Source organism: Panulirus ornatus, chromosome 15 (genome assembly GCF_036320965.1).
Source record: "Panulirus ornatus isolate Po-2019 chromosome 15, ASM3632096v1, whole genome shotgun sequence".
NCBI classification, from domain to species: domain Eukaryota; kingdom Metazoa; phylum Arthropoda; class Malacostraca; order Decapoda; family Palinuridae; genus Panulirus; species Panulirus ornatus.
In genome coordinates this window covers 33,456,903-33,466,104 of record NC_092238.1, presented here as the reverse complement: position 1 = coordinate 33,466,104, position 9,202 = coordinate 33,456,903, and the positions used below count along the sequence as shown (strand labels likewise).

At 40.6% G+C, this 9,202-nt stretch overlaps 1 protein-coding gene across 1 annotated transcript in view; it reads right to left on the bottom strand.

Moving 5' to 3' along the window:
- Positions 1 to 9,202, bottom strand: part of Ndf (Nucleosome-destabilizing factor) — a 224,419-nt gene that overhangs the window by 30,377 nt on the left and 184,840 nt on the right. The gene's annotated exons all lie outside the window — the stretch shown is intronic.

Below are 9,202 nucleotides of genomic sequence, written 5' to 3'. Positions count from 1 at the left end.
CTGTATGGGCAGAAAAGATTTCATGTAACACTATGTACATCTAGAAATAACTACTGTTCAAGAACATAACAAGAAGTACATTGAAGAAATCAAATATTTTCAACTTAAAATAGGAAGTAGAACTTTCTGCAAAGATCTCCATCTTAAAATAAGAAGTACAACTTTCTTCAAACATTTTCACCTTAAAATTGGAAGCACAACTTTTTCAAATAAAGGCAAATCAGATGAAATATTTCCTGCAAGCATCTCAACCTAATTCTAGTTATGTACTGATGAAATTTGTTACTGTATCCTACTATCAAGTTCTTTCCTCAGGACAAGAATCTAGCCCTAAGTGCTGAAGTAAAATGTCATTAGCACACAGGATTTTTCACACATGTAGTAAAAAGCATCTAAAAAAGTGAACACCCAAAATTTTGGAGTATTTTCATGGTTTCCCCTATTCACCATTTCCCAGCTAACGGTTGTTACGACACATCTAAATCATGGGAACGAAAAATTTCCATTTTGAAAATATTTCAGGATAGCATGCCCCCAATACACCTTAACTATAGATTTACATCCAAAGCATAACCTTTGAACCATGTCAAATTCCAATTTTGTCTCCATTTAGAGAAACTGTGATAATCATAAGTTTTCCAACATACAATTGAAAATTTTTAATCTCAAAAATATCTAATTACTTCAACAAAAACCTTATTAGTTGATTCATTGCGTATAAATCTTAGGAAAGTAGGGGCATCTGATAAATGAGTCAATTAGATTAATCCCTAATCTTATGATAACTGAAGAGAAACCAGATGTAGTTACTATACACTTTTGTTCACTTCTGTGAAGACTGGCAATAAAACAATGAAAAGGTACATGGAAAGTGTGCATCAAATTGCCATTAATACAAATGGTCCAGGTGCTCTTAACAGAAAGAATATGATAGGTACTGTGTATTATGTAAAGGTTATGAGATAGTCAAGTTGGGGCTTTTCAGGTCATGAGGTAGTAACTATAAGCTGGCCTCACCTCCTACACAGTCTGGTTGTAGCAACATGAATGAAAAAAGATGACTGATGTGGTGGAATGTTCAAGTAAAACATAATTTCCATGAGAAGTTAAATGTGAGGCTGTTATAGCAATAAAACAGTACAAAATGATATTCAGGTGGTGGAGACATACATATAACAGTGCTTGATGAATGGTTGCCATAGTATTGTGCAGAACTATAAGGACAGGTAGTGGTGAATGATGATGCTGGGAAAGAGAAACTTTGGAAGAAGATGAATCTTCCAGAAAGCAGTCATGCATGGAAGGCAAACAGCATAGAACAGTCTCAAATAAAAATGTACGTTTTAACGGCTGAAGAATAAAATCACTAACAAGGAATATTATGAGCATCTAAGAAAGCACTCATTCAATATGAGGGTTAAAATACATTTTAATCCCCAAATTAGGTGTATCCATGAAGATTCAACCCCTCTGATCATCATACACATGCAGCTGGTATATAGTTATGGGACTTGATGACCAAACAGAAACCTTCCAGGCCTATCAAGTCATGCCACACAGATGAGGCAGGGCTTAGCAACCTTTCAACAATATCAAGTCACTTACAGCTGATGTCAGTGCTTTGGGCCTACTACTGCCAAAATCAAGAAATGTTTTTCAAAAAAAGAAAACAAAAAAGATGGGAAAATAAATGAGGGCCCACAGAGATCCTGCCTAGGGTAAAAATTTTTCTTCAAAACCTACATTTCTCACCTGTGGAAAAAGCCTCATTGGCATCTAACAACATACCAAATTGGAGGAATTTCACACAAACTGAAAAAAAAAATAAAGAAAAGGTGTATCCTCAATGACACCTGCTTCCTACTGTGGACCATCCTCTTCTGACAACAGCTAATCAAGGTTATGCAAGGATGGTCAACCAGACCTTGGTCTGTTTTAGCAGGGATAGCATTCTCCCCTATCCCTGGGGATAGGGGAGAAAGAATACTTCCCACGCATTCCTCACGTGTTGTAGAAGGCGACTAAAGAGGACGGGAGCAAGGGCTAGAAACCCTCCCCTCCTTGTATTTTAACTTTCTAAAAGGGGAAACAGAAGAAGGAGTCATGCAGGGAGTGCTCATCCTCCTCGAAGGCTCAGATTGGGGTGTCTAAATATGTGTGGATGTAACCAAGATGAGAAAAAAGGAGAGATAGGTAGTACATTTGAGGAAAGGAACCTGGACGTTCTGGCTCTGAGTGAAACGAAGCTCAAGACTAAAGGGGAAGAGTGGTTTAGGAATGTCTTGGGAGTAAAGTCAGGGGTTAGTGAGAGGACAAGAGCAAGGGATGGAGTAGCACTACTCCTAAAACAGGAGTGGTGGGAGTACGTGATAGAGTGTAAGAAAGTAAACTCTAGATTGATATGGGTAAAACTGAAAGTTGATGGAGAGAGATGGGTGATTATTGGTGCATATGCACCCGGGCATGAGAAGAAAGATCATGAGAGGCAAGTGTTTTGGGAACAGCTGAGTGAAAGTGTTAGTAGTTTTGATGCACGAGACTGGGTTATAGTGATGGGTGATATGAATGCAAAGGTGAGTAATGTGGCAGTTGAGGGAATAACTGGTGTCCATGGGGTGTTCAGTGTCGTAAATGGAAATGGTGGAGAGCATGTAGATTTGTGCACTGAAAAAGGACTGATGATTGGGAATACCTGGTTTAAAAAGACAGATATACATAAGTATATATATGTAAGTAGGAGAGATGGCCAGAGAGCATTATTGGATTATGTGTTAATTGATAGGCGTGCGAAAGAGAGACTTTTGGATGTTAATGTGCTGAGAGGTGCAACTGATCATTATTTTGTGGAGGCGAAGGTGAAGATTTGTAGAGGTTTTCAGAAAAGAAGAGAGAATGTTGGGATGAAGAGAGTGGTGAGAGTAAGTGAGCTTGGGAAGGAGACTTGTATGAAGAAGTACCAGGAAAGTCTGAGTACAGAATAGAAAAAGGTGAGAACAAAGGATGTAAGGGGAGTGGGGGAGGAATGGGATGTATTTAGGGAAGCAGTGATAGCTTGCGCAAAAGATGCTTGTGGCATGAGAAGCGTGGGAGGTGGGCAGATTAGAAAGGGTAGTGAGTGGTGGGATGAAGAAGTAAGATCATTAGTGAAAGAGAAGAGAGAGCATTTGGACAATTTTTGCAAGAAAATAATGCAAATGAGTGGGAGATGTATAAAAGAAAGAGGCAGGAGGTCAAGAGAAAGGTGCAAGAAGTGAAAAAGAGGGCAAATGAGAGTTGGGGTGAGAGAGTGTCACTAAATTTTAGGGAGAATAAAAAGATGTTTTCGAAGGAGGTAAATAAAGTGCATAAGACAAGGGAACAAATGGGAACATCAGTGAAGGGGAATAATGGGGAGGTGATAACAAGTAGTGGTGATGTGAGAAGGAGATGGAGTGAGTATTTTGAAGGTTTGTTGAATGTATTTGATGACAGAGTGGCAGATATAGGGTGTTTTGGTCGAGGTGGTGTGCAAAGTGAGAGGGTTAGGGAAAATGATTTGGTAAACATAGAGGAGGAAGTAAAAGCTTTGAGGAAGATGAAAGCTGGCAAGGCAGCAGGTTTGGATGGTATTGCAGTGGAATTTATTAAAAAAGAGGGTGAATGTGTTGTTGACTGGTTGGTAAGGTTATTTAATGTATGTATGATTCATGGTGAGGTGCCTGAGGATTGGAGGAATGTTTGCATAGTGCCATTGTACAAAGGTAAAGGGGATAAAGGTGAGTGCTCAAATTACAGAGGTATAAGTTTGTTGAGTATTTCTGGTGAATTATATGGGAGGGTATTGATTGAGAGGGTGAAGGCATGTACAGAGCATCAGATTGGGGAAGAGCAGTGTGGTTTCAGAAGTGGTAGAGGATGTGTGGATCAGGTGTTCACTTTGAAGAATGTATATGAGAAATACTTAGAAAAGCAAATGGATTTGTATGTAGCATTAATGGATCTGGAGAAGGCATATGATAGAGGTGATAGAGATGCTCTGTGGAAGGTTTTAAGAATATATGGTGTGGGAGGCAAGTTGTCAGAAGTAGTGAAAAGTTTTATCGAGGATGTAAGGCATGTGTACATGTAGGAAGAGAGGAAAGTGATTGGTTCTCAGTGAATGTAGGTTTGCGGCATGGGTGTGTGATGTCTCTATGGTTGTTTAATTTGTTTATGGATAGGGTTGTTAGGGAGGTGAATGCAAGAGTTTTGGAAAGAGGGGCAAGTATGCAGTCTGTTGTGGATGAGAGAGCTTGGGAAGTGAGTAAGTTGTTGTTCGCTGATGATACAGCACTGGTGGCTGATTCGGGTGAGAAAATGCAAAAGCTGGTGACTCAGTTTGGTAAAGTGTGTGGAAGAAGAGAGCTGAGAGTAAATGTGAATAAGAGCAAGGTTATTAGGTACAGTAGGGTTGAGGGACAAGTCAATTGGGAGGTAAGTTTGAATGGAGAAAAACTGGACGAAATGAAGTGTTTTAGATATCTGGGAGTGGATTTGGCAGCGGATGGAACCATGGAAGCAGAAGTGAGTCATAGGGTGGGGGAGGAGGCGAAGGTTCTGGGAGCGTTGAAAAATGTGTGGAAGGCGAGAACATTACCTTGGAAAGCAAAAATGGGTATGTTTGAAGGAATAGTGGTTCCGACAATGTTATATGGCTGTGAGGCATGGGCTATAGATAGAGTTGTGCGGAAGAGGGTGGATGTGTTGGAAATGAGATGTTTGAGGACAATATGTGGTGTGAGGTGGTTTGATCGAGTAAGTAATGAAAGGGTAAGAGAAATGTGTGGTAATAAAAGGAGTGTGGTTGAGAGAGCGGAAAAGGGTGCTTTGAAATGGTTTGATCACATGGAGAGAATGAAAGAGGAAAGATTGACAAAGAGGATATATGTGTTTGAGGTGGAGGGAACGAGGAGAAGTGGGAGACCAAATTGGAGGTGGAAAGATGGAGTGAAAAAGATTTTGAGTGATCGGGGCCGGAACATGCAGGAGGGTGAAAGGTGTGCAAGGAATAGAGTGAATTGGAACGATGTGGTATACAGGGGTCGACATGCTGTCAATGGATTGAACCAGGGCATGTGAAGCATCTAGGGTAAACCATAGAAAGTTTTGTTGGGTCTGGATGTGGAAAGGGAGCTGTGGTTTCCGTGCATTATACATGACAGCTAAAGACTGAGTGTGAACAAATGTGGCCTTTATTGTCTTTTCCTAGTGCTACCTCACGCACATGCGGGGGTAGGGGGTTGTCATTTCATGTGTGGCAGGGTGGCGACAAGAATGAATAAGGGCAGACAGTATGAATTATGTACATGTGTATATATGTATATGTCTGTGTGTGTATATATATGTGTACGTTGAGATGTATAGGTATGTATATATGTGTGTGTGGATGCATATGTTGGGCCATTCTTTCATCTGTTTCCTTGCGCTACCTCGCTAATGTGGGAGACAGTGACAAAGTATAATAGAAATAATAGAAAAAAAGAATTAGAAGAAAAGAAACTGATATCATAAATCAGATTAGCATAATGTTAAAAAAACGAAAAAAAAACTGATGTTAGCATCTTCCATCTTCCCAAAGTGCCAAAAGTTTTGTTTTTCACTGCCAGATGTATGAGGACAGGTTCAGTCTCACCCTTACAGCGGTCACTTGCATTACTTGAAGAGAGTCCATTATGTAACTGACAATTGCAAATTTTCTGAAGAGACAGCATTACTGTTGGTGACATATGGTATCTATATGTGGCTCACGGCTGGTCCAGTTCTTCTAAAACTGAACGGGAAACATCGGCACATATCATGTAAATGTGTAGGATTCTGGTCCCAAGTGTACGGTTTATGTACATTGCACTGAAAGGGTTAACGAAGATATATTTTAGCAAAAAAGTGAAGTGACAAGTAAGAGTACATCAGTACTATCATATGCAGACCTAAAAGAGAAAGTGACAAGAACTCAAATGCAAAAGATTTGTATGTGATCATAAATGAGGAACTACAATTCAAAGAACATATTGTACTGAGAAGACAGCACTAATGAGCCAAGCAATGTGTGGTAGGAACTTTCACTTCAAGAAACAGAAAGCTACTGATAAAATTTTTTTCATGTATACCTCTGTGGAAGGTATTAAGAATATATGGTGTGGGAGGCAAGTTGTTAGAAGCAGTGAAAAGTTTTTATCGAGGACGTAAGGCATGTGTACGTGTAGGAAGAGAGGAAAGTGATTGGTTCTCGGTGAATGTATGTTTGCGGCAGGGGTGTGTGATGTCTCCATGGTTGTTTAATTTGTTTATGGATGGGGTTGTTAGGGAGGTGAATGCAAGAGTTTTGGAAAGAGGGGCAAGTATGAAGTCTGTTGGGGATGAGAGAGCTTGGGAAGTGAGTCAATTGTTGTTCGCTGATGATACAGCACTGGTGGCTGATTCATGTGAGAAACTGCAGAAGCTGGTGACTGAGTTTGGTAAAGTGTGTGAAAGAAGAAAGTTAAGAGTAAATATGAATAAGAGCAAGGTAATTAGGTACAGTAGGGTTGAGGGTCAAGTCAATTGGGAGGTAAGTTTGAATGGAGAAAGACTGGAGGAAGTAAAGTGTTTTAGATATCTGGGAGTGGATCTGGCAGCGGATGTAACCATGAAAGCGGAAGTGGATCATAGGGTGGGGAGGGGGCGAAAATCCTGGGAGCCTTGAAGAATGTGTGGAAGTCGAGAACATTATCTCGGAAAGCAAAAATGGGTATGTTTGAAGGAATAGTGGTTCCAACAATGTTGTATGGTTGCGAGGCGTGGGCTATGGATAGAGTTGTGCGCAGGAGGATGGATGTGCTGGAAATGAGATGTTTGAGGACAATGTGTGGTGTGAGGTGGTTTGATCGAGTAAGTAACGTAAGGGTAAGAGAGATGTGTGGAAAAAAAAAGAGCGTGGTTGAGAGAGCAGAAGAGGGTGTTTTGATATGGTTTGGGCACATGGAGAGAATGAGTGAGGAAAGATTGACCAAGAGGATATATGTGTCGGAGGTGGAGGGAACGAGGAGAGTGGGAGACCAAATTGGAGGTGGAAAGATGGAGTGAAAAAGATTTTGTGTGATCAGGGCCTGAACATGCAGGAGGGTGAAAGGAGGGCAAGGAATAGAGTGAATTGGATCGATGTGGTATACCGGGGTTGACGTGCTGTCAGTGGATTGAATCAGGGCATGTGAAGTGTCTGGGGTAAACAATGGAAAGCTGTGTAGGTATGTATATTTGCGTGTGTGGACGTATGTATATACATGTGTATGGGGGTGGGTTGGGCCATTTCTTTCATCTGTTTCCTTGCGCTACCTCGCAAACGCGGGAGACAGCGGCAAAAAAAAAAAAAAAAAAAAAAAAAAAAAAAAAAAACTGAACACTACTGTCTTATGTTGTTTCAATCATACAAAAGAAACAATAATGAACACTACTGTCTTGTGTTGCTACTAACATACAGAAATTACCAATACAGAAAATTCATAAGCACTTTATGAGCAGAATTGTGGCTCTAGAACACATGAATTACAATGAAAGGCTTAAATACCTTGAACTCTATAGCCAAGAAAGAAGAGAATGATACATGATACAGTGAATGCTTACTTAACTGATGTTCAATTAACCGTCAGACGGTTTAACCACCAATGACTATCATTGATTTCATACACTAAACCACTTATCCTACCTCCCCATTATACCATGCTTTTGAAAAGTCTACCATCCACACACTGGCACATGTCACACTCTCTGCTGGCCAACCATGCTGTCTTCATTAGCTTTTCACTGCAATTGGATAATACATGTCTCAGTAATCCCTTAGCACTCTCTAACCCTGAAACAATGGGTGACTTGCTAAAAGTTGATCACAATATAGATAAATGATTTCCTATTATAAGATAAAAGAAATTCATGTAGAAGTAATTTTTTTTCATACTTGATTGCCATATCTGCACTAGCTCCAAGAACAGATGAAGAAATGCTGCATCCGGTCACATCCATTCTCTAGCTGTCTTGTGTAATGCACAGAAACCACAGCTCCCTATCCACAACCAGGCTCCACAGACTTTTCCATGGTTTACCCTGGACACTTCATATACTCTGGTTCGGTCCAGTGACAGTGTTATTAAGAGGGCTTTGAGAGGGGAGGGCCTTGATAGGGCACTCAATTGTCCATGCTAACTCCAGCTAATATCTTTTTCTAATTATCATACTTTGTTGCTGTCTCCCGTGTTAGCAAAGTAGTGCAAGGAAACAAACGAAAGAATGGCCCAACACAGCCACATACAAATTTATATACACACACGCCTACACATGTACATATACATACCTATACATTTCAACGTATACATACATATACATACACAGACACACACACACACACATATATATTATATATATATATATATATATATATATATATATATATATATATTATCCCTGGGGATAGGGGATTAAGAATACTTCCCACGTATTCCCTGCGTGTCGTAGAAGGCGACTAAAAGGGGAGGGAGCGGGGGGCTGGAAATCCTCCCCTCTCGTTTTTTTTTTTTTCCAAAAGAAGGAACAGAGGGGGCCCAGCTGAGGATATTCCAAAAAAGGCCCAGTCCTCTGTTCTTAGCGCTACCTCGCTAACACGGGAAATGGCGAATAGTTTAAAAGAAAAGATATATACATATATATATATATATATATACACACACACATGTACGTATCCATACTTGCTGCCTTCATCCATTCTTGTCGCCATCCCACCACGCATGAAATGTCACCCCACTCCTCCCGTGCACACACGAGGTAGCGCTAGGAAAAGAAAACAAAGGCCACATTCGTTAACACTCAGTCTCTAGCTGTCAGGAGTAATGCACCGAAACCACAGCTCCCTTTCCACATCCAGGCCCCACAAAACTTTCCATGGTTTACCCTAGACGCATCACATGCTCTAGTTCAATCCATTGACAGCACGTTGACCCTGGTATACCACATTGTTCCAATTCACTCTATTCCTTGCAAACCTTTCGCCCTCCTGTAAGTTCAGGCCCTAATCGCTCAAAATCTTTTTCACTCCATCCTTCCACCTCCAATTTGGTCTCCCACTTTTCGTTCCCTCCACCTCTGACACCTACATCTTCTTTGTCAATCTTTCCTCACTCATTCTCTCTATGTGGCCAAACCATTTCAATACACCCTT